The sequence below is a fragment of the Plectrocnemia conspersa genome, unplaced genomic scaffold (assembly GCF_051122295.1).
Source record: "Plectrocnemia conspersa isolate PC_06_02 unplaced genomic scaffold, ASM5112229v1 ptg000014l, whole genome shotgun sequence".
Classification (NCBI taxonomy): domain Eukaryota; kingdom Metazoa; phylum Arthropoda; class Insecta; order Trichoptera; family Polycentropodidae; genus Plectrocnemia; species Plectrocnemia conspersa.
Window position 1 is genome coordinate 785,058 of NW_028277178.1, and position 11,557 is coordinate 796,614.

Below are 11,557 nucleotides of genomic sequence, written 5' to 3' on the forward strand. Positions count from 1 at the left end.
AATGTTCGGCGATTTCTAGTTGTGAGCTTTAGAGTGAAAGTCGCGATTGCGTCCTTTATTATTGCTCGTCGCGACCAGTATGTTAGCGCTTACGAGCACTTCTCATGCACAAGTCAACCAACTTTAACGAAATTGCCAAATACAACGGTATTTTTGGTGATAGTTATGAGGGGCTGGACAAAAATATGTGAAATGCTATTCATATATTTTAGATATGGGCCGTATTTTTTTTTACAAATATTTAATAAATTATTTTTTTGATTGTATAATGTCCATTATGATGCATTGAGTAGACTTGGCAAGTCATGATAGTCAGATTTGTAATTAAAAATTTAATAAATATAGACAGTAAGTCTAAATAAGCATTTTCTCACAATAGTACCAGCTTTATGAAAAGAAACGTAAAAACGGTTGACACTTGCCAACATCAGCACTCGAAGAGTACTAATCAACATGCATCTGATTTACACATTTTTGTCTCACGCGACAAATAATATTGTTATGCTTTGTCATCACCGAGAAGCGACGACAGTGGTTTTGTTTATAAAGCGTCACCCGGGAGACCTAATCTTGTTTTATTTAATAAGGTGTTTTTAGTATATCAGCGCTGTTATTATTTGTGGCTGAATTAATTGAATATTAAATTATAAAATTAAGCTCTTAAATACAAATATGATTGTTTGAGGTCAGGAGTTAAAAATCAAAAAGGCAATAAGCGAGTAATGAGAGAAGCAAGCGTTTTATTACGTTGAATTTGTACCAAGCCTACAACATGGCGGCCATAAAGGCGTGTCAAATTAATGAACGTAAACAATGACTGTCGGAATTTGTCAACTAATAAATATTATGCAGCGAACGATAAATTTCCGGGCGCATAAGGGTCGTGGTCATGGTTGTTAATTATTAGAGCTAGCTAACCCTAACCACGTTCGTTCTTGACCGACGCGCTTTGGCAGTGTGGTCATTATTATATGTTGACATAACGCTTGAAATATGTCACCATTTGAATATGGAACAATAACTAGGCCGCTGAAAATATACAATAACTAAAAACATGGCTAGTCAGTCTATATTTAAACTGCTGTCCCGCAAAGTCGCTTGCTATATATTATTAAGTTTTAAAAACATGTCCTATGTACGGTTCTTCTCGCATGACATTACTTTAAAATAAATTAGCTGCCTTTCGAGCGGTTGTTTCAACTAACTTTGTTTGTCACAACATAATAAATGCATACGACGTGGTTTCTTGAGGCAAAATTAAATTTCATCCCTCGCACACCTTGTGCATACAAATATAATCCAAGATTTTAATTTAATAATAAAATCTGGAGGGTCATGTAAACCCAAATTAATTATTTAGTCCTTAGGTCTTGGAGTAACGGATCGTTATAATTTTGTAAGGTCTTTGAATTAATTTCATAACACCTGCCCTTTTGATCCATCAAATATATTATTAATTCTAACATCTTTTTTTAGGAATCTTTGCACGTTCTTGAGATTGAATAAATATGTTCTTTAACAATCTAAAAATCGATCAAAAGAGATTTTAAGGACAAGGGTGGCTATTTTTAGTTGTATAACAATGCCTCAATTAATTATGATTAAATTTATCGTTCAACATATAATTTAGCGAACAATGAAAATTTCATGGTTAGGAAAATATTATTATTGTCTATTATAAGTAGCGCAAAATATGTTATATATTTTGTTTGCAATATACTGTATGAAAATATTGAACTTGTGCCAAAAGTCGAAGATCGTAAACTTAAGTAAATTATTTCATAATTCAAAACTTTTTTTTATATACATTTTATAGGTAAAATATGATTCTTCTCACATATTCATAAAAAAATATTAATTTGTGAGATTGTTTCTTAGTCATTTTTAATAGTAAAACATGTATTAAAAATAAAAAATCGTATATTCAATACAATAAATTAAATTACAATTTATTTACAACAAAAATAAAATAATTTATTTTATTCAATCTAATTTAATCAAATATATATATTTTAAAATATTTTATTTTAGATTTTAAATTTTAAAAATAAATATCATGTTTAAGAAATTCGTCAGTTTTGAAAGCTTCGGTTGATACGACTTTGTTTACCCGTTCGACCCACGCAAAATTCATTACGCCCTATTCGGTTATGAATTCGCATGGAAATTATAATCTACATATGTGTGCGATAAGAAATCCGCCCCAATTTGCAAACCGTGCCCATCTTTCACGAGTTTTAGCGAGCGCTACGACGAGAAATTGGTTCTTAATCAGTTTTGACGCGCACACGTGTCGTCATATCGAATTACCAAATGGAATATTTGGGCGAACATTGTCGTGTCGTTACCGGGAAAAACGAAAAATTTACGGGCGCAATCGAAAGTTTGATAAATCGAAAATGAATATCTGAAATGGGCGGATAGAATTTTCGCTGAGGCTGCACAGGCAGTTGTAAATCATGATGTGGATCGCGATAGCCGTTTTTTTACAGATGACGAATGAATAATAAAGCAAACCGTGTAGCATTTTTTTATTCGGAGCACGACGACGAGTAGCGGTACGTAAAATACGTTTATTGATCACTAGGAGTACAGATATATGATTATTAAGTATTATTTCTTAATAAAATTTTATATATCTAATTAAAAAGCAATTAAAAATATGTTAACTATTATTTATTGATGTATTAAAAAATAATAAATAATTTATTAAGACAGTTATAAATCACGATGCGGATCAAGATTTATAAAAAATCCATAAAAAGTTTGATATTATTATTTACAAAGGTTTATTGTATTATTAATTATTTTTAGAAGCCATGAGCGAGCAATAAAATTACTACGCAAAAATGGAACCCGAATTATTCAGCTAAATAACCAACTGCATCACAATCATTGTCACGCAATCGTCATGAAAGATAGTATCCCTAAATATCAATAGATAAAAAAAATACGTTTTATTAGAATTTATATGGTTTGATCGACATTAACCTCAATATATATTACACGTTCACGTTTAATTCGAGTAATTATATTTATTCAAATCTAACGAATATGTGCATTAAATCGGAAGCAATGATAATGTTTATGTATTGTAAAAGGAAAAACTCACTTTTCGGCCTCGGAACTCAAAATTTGAAGATTTCAACACGAAGATTGTTTATGTAGTTTAATCAATGTATTTTTCTAATCCTCACGCACTTTATAGTTATAACACACCAGTTAATTTGCTATACGAATATTTATATTCAGTTAAATCGAACAACGCACATGACAGACAAATGAAAAGTAGTGTCGCGTAGCAAAATTATTAAAAACTGTCAGCCATCTTGTTTTATATTTGAATCCTTATTTTTCATTGGTCGAAACAACAGAATTTAATACCGGCGACTCGAAAATCAATTTAAATTTTTTTATTATATTATTATATTTAAATATATTTCTTTTGTTTACGTGTATTATTATATACACCATTCATACAAAGCGATACGATTTACAGAATACAAAATTGAGTAAAATGTTTCATTTTAAATTTAGTGCATCCGTAAGCGATGGCTTAGAACAATTATATATAAGAATTGTGAGACACTAGACTAAAATAAAAATTTGTAAATTTTATCAATTTCACACTATTATATAATATTGCGATCAATATATTTCACTATGCACGATCTAGCTCAATTATATTTTAAATATTCAAATAGGCAATGTAAATTATTTGTTCTCTTGCCGTTGATTCAAATATATTGAATTCTTTCTCCATTAATCAGTAAGATGTTGCTTTTCTCACTACCCTCTGTAGGCTGAAAATTGAATCAAAAAAACCTGTCCGGGAAATATTTTATCGTTATTCGTTATTATTATATAATACAATTGAGGCTTAAAATACATTAAACGATACTTCTAGATACACAAATAAAAGCGTGTATTTTTCTATGAATGCTAATAATCTCATTATTAATTTAATATTCTATAATTTATTAAATGTATTTAATTATGAGTAATTAAATCGTCCTTTTCGATTTAATTACAGGATCAAACGAATTAATACTGTAGAACATTATTTATTAAATAAATTTAGTTAAAAATCTCATCTTTAACAAATTGCACATTAAATGTCTAATTATTTGTAAAGATTGTATCTATCGCTAAAAAGGCGAGATTTTATGGTAATATGAAAAAAGTAGTGAAAAAATCGCATATGAAATTTGGCAACGAGTGCGGAACGTTATTATGTAAATTTTTGCTTTACTTAAAAGGGAATGCGCCTCACATGCGTAGCGGGTGAATAATAAATAAAATAAAAATAAATTGTATATGTATAGAAAAAAAATGTATGTAGATGTATGACGAATGTACGAAAAACGGCTTTAACGGCTCGAGGATTCGCAAATTTCTTGCTATCAGCAGTGAAATGCGCAAATCCTTTTGTTTTCGCATTCGGTTGTGAAAGGAAATACACAATACGTAAATTTGAGCTTCTAAGAATGATTCTAGAGTACACAAAGTAAAATTGTACTTACCTGTGTATCTAAGAAATATTATTATTCGCATGAATAATAATATTGAATTATATGGATTTATTTAAAGCCGTGGGATGATAAGGGTTAATTATTTTATACATTAAATAATTTTTTACATTAAAATAATATATTTTAAACTATATTTGCTTATTATTAATTGGGTTGCCATACGAAATAAAATAATATAATCTTATTCTTTATTCAGGCTATAATTATTAAAACCTAATTTAAATATATTAAAAAGCGTCTAATATGTCGTGTATATATTTATTAGCCAAATTTATTATTTAACTTTGAGTTAATATTTTTCTGGTAGAACTTAATATACATGTATAAAAACGTATAGGCATCTTTATATATTTTTAGCAGACCGTATGAAAAAAAGACAATGGAACGAAATTTCAATCAAAATACGAAAAAAACTTTGAAAAGCGCTTCACTTGAGATCCTTCATAATTAAGTTTAAGTTAAAGCTTTTATATTTTCCAAAAAAAAATATGTTTTATTCTATTTGACTAGAGATTTATTTTAACGCAAAATACTTAATATTTGTGTAATAAAATGCACATGAGATACATTTATTAATTTATTGTAAGTCTTACCTTACAACAAGGTAAAAACAATCAACAACCACAAAATAAGTAGTAAAACATCAGACTGAAATCAAAACTTGTAAATCAATAACATATATTTTATTAATTTTAAACTATTTTCACAAATACTATGCACAACTTACCTTGATTTTATTGTAATTATAATCAATATATTTATTAGTGGGCTTAAGAAAATCTAGGTAAGCTTTATCTGTAATCGATTGAAACTATATTTATGTAATAATTAATAATTGTTACCCCCCCAAACACCATAAAAGTTCTATTTAAGAATTAATGTGGTGCTTTATTAATACATTTAATACAGTTAATAATTTTTAAATCATTTATAGTATTTAAATATGAAACTTTAACGATTTCAAACATTTCATTCTGAATTAATTACAATGTCAGGACTGTAAAAAATAATTGTAAAAAGCGTAATAAGTAAAATTCTTAGCAGTATTTACATCTGCCGAACAAACGTATTCGTCACGAATCACGTACGTGACGATTTGATATTTGTATACACTTTATTATATTTTCGTTAACACAGTCAGTTCGAGAGTTGCGTGGCTTCTTCTTTCATTACAACGTCGGTGGAATGAAAGTAGCATTAAACATATATTTATATGTAAAAAACAAATATACAGTTTGGTTTATATAAATAAGTATTTTTATACTGTTTCAATTTTTGTTATAGATTATTTTAATCGTAATTAATTCAATCAACGCTATCGATCTAATGAAGTAAAATTAATTTCAGTTTTAAAATCAGCGTTTTTACGTTTTTATTAATAATGATAGAACAAGTTTATACTTAAATTTAAGATACTTTTTATTTGTACAGTATAGCACGAAAAAATTTGGAATACTTTTGATACAGAAATATTGAAATTTTAATACAGAAATATTGAAGTTGACTAAAGTATTTATATATAAGTATATTAAAAGTAAAATAATATGTTACAAGAATTCACCGCCAGCAATTTATCGCTAGCAGTTTAGAGCTGTGTTGATCGCATTAATAATTTATAGCCTACAAATGATCGCCGGCATATTTCACCATCTAGAAAAAATGATATGTGCTTATTAAAACTCGCTAATTCATTGATTATTTAACAATAAGGCAAGTCTAAAAAATTAAATTATTTAATTAATGCGTATTTTAATAAGTTTAGATTATATGCTGTTCTAAAATCGTACCATTGCAGTCGTAGTGGATTTTTATAATAAATGAGAATTAAGTTAAATACATCTAAACCAAATTTTGACCAATAGAAGAGCGCAAAAAAACATTATCACTTCTCAGAAGTCAAAAATCCACGTCAAAAGCAATAAAATTGTGTCGGCGCCGTCGTAGTGAGAACGCTCGGCAACGAGTGTTTAATTGGAATCTGATTTCATCTGCCCTTAAAACAATATATAACTTTTTTTCTAATCGCTTTTAGCAGTTAGATAGTCACTTTTATAATACACAATGGTTGCGGTCTAAGCTCACTACTAGTGGAGCTCACGACAAATTGACACAGACCACTCCGCCAAAGTCCGGATAGAAGCAGCCTTTCCATTTCGGTCGCCAAGAGCTTCAAAGTGACTTTATCTAAATAACAATTTACGGCACAAATTTATACGGCTAGAATTTAATTTTTTGTATGATAAAACAATTTATTTTAAATAGCATTGGTATTGCACAATATTATTTATTAAAATAAATTCTTAAAACGCAAAGAGTTGACTTAATACAAAGCATAGGAAAATAAAAAAAGTAACTATTTTGATGCTAAGGTTAAACTTTAAAAAATAGCCGACTTTCACTTTACTTAAAAAAATAAGCTAATGCTAGATTATATAAAAATACACATCTAAATTAACTTTATGCTAAAGCAAATATTCTAAAAACAAATCTGAGACCGAGTACGGATGTAGTTGTAACGCATTTGACATTCATATCTTTGTAATACATCGCACTAATATTCACGAATGATATTATATTCACCCTACTCGACTTGTTTGCTAATTAAGCGAGAATGCCTGCTCTTTATAATCAGATTTAAGCTACAACTTGAGAAATCTGAGATTACGGTGTTATTACGATCGAAATCTCAAATACCGTTCATCACAGAAGGATTAACGATTTGGGTAATCTGGGCGCGTTTAACTCAAATATGACTTAATTTTTATTTTTTTTTATTACACGACCGCTTAAACAGTGTCGTAAATAAACCAATGATTAATGAGTTGACAATATGCCGAAAATAAAATTAAGGATGTTTTATGGATTTTGGAGGCGTGCCAAAATATATTTAAGCTTGAATAAATACACTGTATATTGAGGGTATGATAAAAAAAAGCTTCGCTTCAGAACGATATAATAAAGCAAGTTTTTTATTATTGTAAAAACTAACATGAAAGCGTAATAACAAACGATTTAACTTTGACCTTTAACGTGCATTGTTTCTGCATATAAATATTTATGTTAAAAGTTTTAAATTACGTAATATGCATATATGTATGTATTTACATCAAATAATAGCGATAAAATCTTTTCTATGCTATTGTAGATATTCTGATTAGGAACTTTTTTTAAAATCCTTAGCATACAGTGATTTATTACTGACTGACAAAAAACCTTCTTATATTTGTAACCAAATTAAGTTTCAGAAGAAAATTGTTAATATAGCAAAAAATAAGAAAAATTAGATTTTAGGTCAATAAATTTAAATATTTTACAATTGTATTATATTTTTAAAGCATAAGAACAAAAACATTACAAGAGTAATAAAAATAGTACAGTAGGCCCTCCTATAGCGTTCCCCCATATAGCGTAGTTTTTGTTATTGTTTGTCCTTTGACTTCACTAGACGTATTCTGTAACGGGCAAAACGCCGCCGCGCTATAACATTCCAGGGATATTTATCACGATACAGTAAGAAAATATTTCTTTTTGTATAGCTATGACAAAAATTAGGATCAAGCAAATCAATGTACACGTTTTGTAATGCATTATGTATACACTTTTAAAGGGGTTTCAACCATTCTATTTTTTTATAATAAAACTATTTAATTATGTAATACATATTAATTAAAAATCTAAAAACGCATTAATGAATTATAAACTATTTTTCGATATATGATATAAGACACTTTATAACCAGAATTCAAATTTTAGTGCATTTAAAATATTACGTATTCTTTCTAAAATAAAGCATATTGCAGAAAAAGTTTGATATTTATGTTTTATTAATTATTCATTGTAGGCTTACGCATTTTAAAAACATACATTGAAAACTGTTGCAATTGACTTCCCTGGCACTCGCAAAATCAAGTACATTCTTCGCGCGCGTGACGCAATAAGAAAATAGGGCACGTGCTCTTGTTTGCAAACTATATACAATGTCATTTAAAATTAAAATAAGAAACAAATTGGATTTATTGATTTCGTTAAATTTACAAAATACAGTTGAAAGAACCTAACCTCAAATTTTGTATGGGTGCTTAGTCCCCGATAAAGAAGTCCTAATCTCTACGCTTTAGGGGGGTCAAATGTACATAAGAATGTATAAATACAAAATATAATAATATATTTTTATTGGTTTTTAATATATTTATTTATTACCTTTTTGCATTTTAACAATTTAATGTCTAATAAAAAATATTTATTTTAAAAAGAATCATATTTTTTTCTTTTAGAGCAGCAAATTAAAAATATTACGAGTGTCGTAGTAAAATCATTTTGATTTTGTTAAGAAATAATTTATGCGATTTTTTATTTCTATGTATGTTAATTTTGATTTGTAGCTGTAAATAAAAAATGTTTGTAGCAATTCTGGGGTTATTATCAGTAAACATTATCAGTAAATACAGCTGTAACTGGTCTATATAAATATTTTTTTACCGATTTTTAGGGCTGAAAAATTAAAAAGAGAGCACGCAAGCGCCAATAGCACAGATTTTAATAAAATACAAATATTTCAATTAATATTTCTAGCAATTTTTTTAAGCGCAAAACTTTATTTTATACCAATGTAATATTATTAACATATAATTATGAATTTTTTTCCGATTTAATATTTTGTCGAAGTGAATCAATAAATATGGCGAAAATGTTTTTAAGAATTAAATCGACAGTATATAAAAAGCAACACTATAAAAAAATTAAAAATCGTTATTGCAATATATTTTATAGTTTTAATAAAACTAAATAAATAAAAAAAAATCGTTAAATTGTATCAAAAATACGGTCAGTTGATTTTTTAACGCATAAAAATTAAATAAAATATTTCTTGCTTTAATTAAGTGCTTTTTTGTTGTTGTTGTTAAAATTTACTTAAAGGAATAATATCAAGCGAATTAACTGTGACCTTTTGCTTGCATTATTTTTGTTCAAAATCACACTGGTTATACATTTGCAATGTTAATTATTAAATGTTTTGTTTAAGAAAGCTATAGTTCTTTACCCTAATTAAATCTAATATATATGTATATGTATATATTATACTTTGTTTATTAACAAGGAGATTGTTTAGACATTGAGATGTTATTTTGAATTACATTCCCTAGAAAGCAACTTGATACTAAGTAATGATGTAAACTAATCGATATTTTAAGTAATTTACAGACGTTTCTTATTGGCATTGCTTTATTAAGATAAATTAAATTAAATAATTTATACGTATCTATAAAAAGGTGTATACTTTTTTATATAGAATTCACAAATATTTATTAAAAATATATTTTTTAAGATAATAAATTAAAAATAAATGTTTTTAAAGAGTATAATGAAAAATAAGTATCGACAGTAACAAAAAAATATTAGCTCCATATTTAATTTGCAAGTTTTTTTACTACGCAATGGTTTAAATATTTATTTACAGCAGTAAATTAAAAAACTTTAGTTAAAAAATTAAGAGTCCGGTATTCGCACACTTGCTAGCTTCGGTACATCACAACAGTGAGAGACCGACAGCTAGTTATAAAGTGTATATATAGGCGAAGGTAGTTTTTGCAATGACGATCAACTTTAAACAGTTATTTTTATCCAGTATAATAAGACACGACTCTTTGATTTCTTATATCTGAAATAATTTTACTATATAAATAAGTCTGTATTGTTATTGGAGGCATTATCATAAAGCAATCGTATTATGCGGTTCTTCATGCTAATTATAACATTGGTCTTTATCCGAGTCGTAACTGGCAAGTTTAGTGAGAGTTAATTAAGCTTAATAAGACTTCAAATTTACGTCTAAACCTTCTATGATAAACTTAAAATCGCTAAGTTTCTTTGAAGACTTTAAAATTTACTCGAAACCTTCACAACCACAAGATTTGTATTTGATATCATCATAATAAATCGATAAAGTTAATTGAAATTCACTCAGGTTTACATATAGTTATGTAATATTACATATAAATCGAGATATTCTGTCTTTGTATATATGATAAATTGTATATTCCGATCATAGATTTTTTTATATGGAAGTAACTTTTATAACTTTCCATATATATGAGAAAACATTTGTTTTCAACGAAAGGTTGAAAATAAATAATAGCCTTTCAGGGCTGAAATTAAGTCAGAGTCTAAACATTTTTTTGCCAAAACCACACAGCAGGTCGGGAATAGTATAGCTATCAATCGATACAGTACATTTTTTTATATCCTTTATTATTTGTATATTATTCTCGCTACCCTACTATATAATTCAGAGTGAAATAAAAAATAAATATTATTAACTTCAAAATGAAAAAAATCATCTAAAAATGAATCATTAGATAAAAACTCAATATCTGATATACGACTTTATCACTATGGTTTGATGCAGCTCATTTTTCAACCGTGACGAGCTTTGTTCGTAGCCGTCACACGATAAAAAGCTCTATGATGTGATGAAAAGCTTAGTGATCAATTTTGCTATCGTACTGCATGTGTATCCGTCTATATTGCACCTGACAGCGAAACACAATTACATGCGACGGTGCAGAGCCGCATTGGTTATATAACACGAAAATGCTTTGAGAACAATAATTAAATTACATTTCTCATGTCAAAGGAGTACTCTATGAAAATATGATGCAAAATGGCTATATGGCAGATGTTTTCTAGCGAAATATATTATATATTATATTTATTATTAATATATAATTTGATGAATACCAATATATACATATAAATATATTGAGCATAAAAATATACGTGGCTGTATTGTTAAGCATAGAGTTTTTGAGTTATGCAGGAGTCGGGTTAACTCTTGATGACTCAAAGGCGACAAAAATGAGTGAAGTGAAAAGGCTAATATTTTGTCAAATTATGGATTTAGTATATTAGTGATAAGAAAGCTTCTCTGGTCGTAATCCCAAGGTCTAAATTGAAATGTAGTAAGAAATGCTAGCTATGAGGCAATTTTTTAAAACTTTTATATTATTCTATTAGTTGAGCAATTA

At 27.7% G+C, this 11,557-nt stretch overlaps 1 protein-coding gene across 5 annotated transcripts in view; it reads right to left on the reverse strand.

Moving 5' to 3' along the window:
• Pde1c (Phosphodiesterase 1c) overlaps positions 1 to 11,557 on the reverse strand; it is a 228,950-nt gene that overhangs the window by 56,778 nt on the left and 160,615 nt on the right. The gene's annotated exons all lie outside the window — the stretch shown is intronic.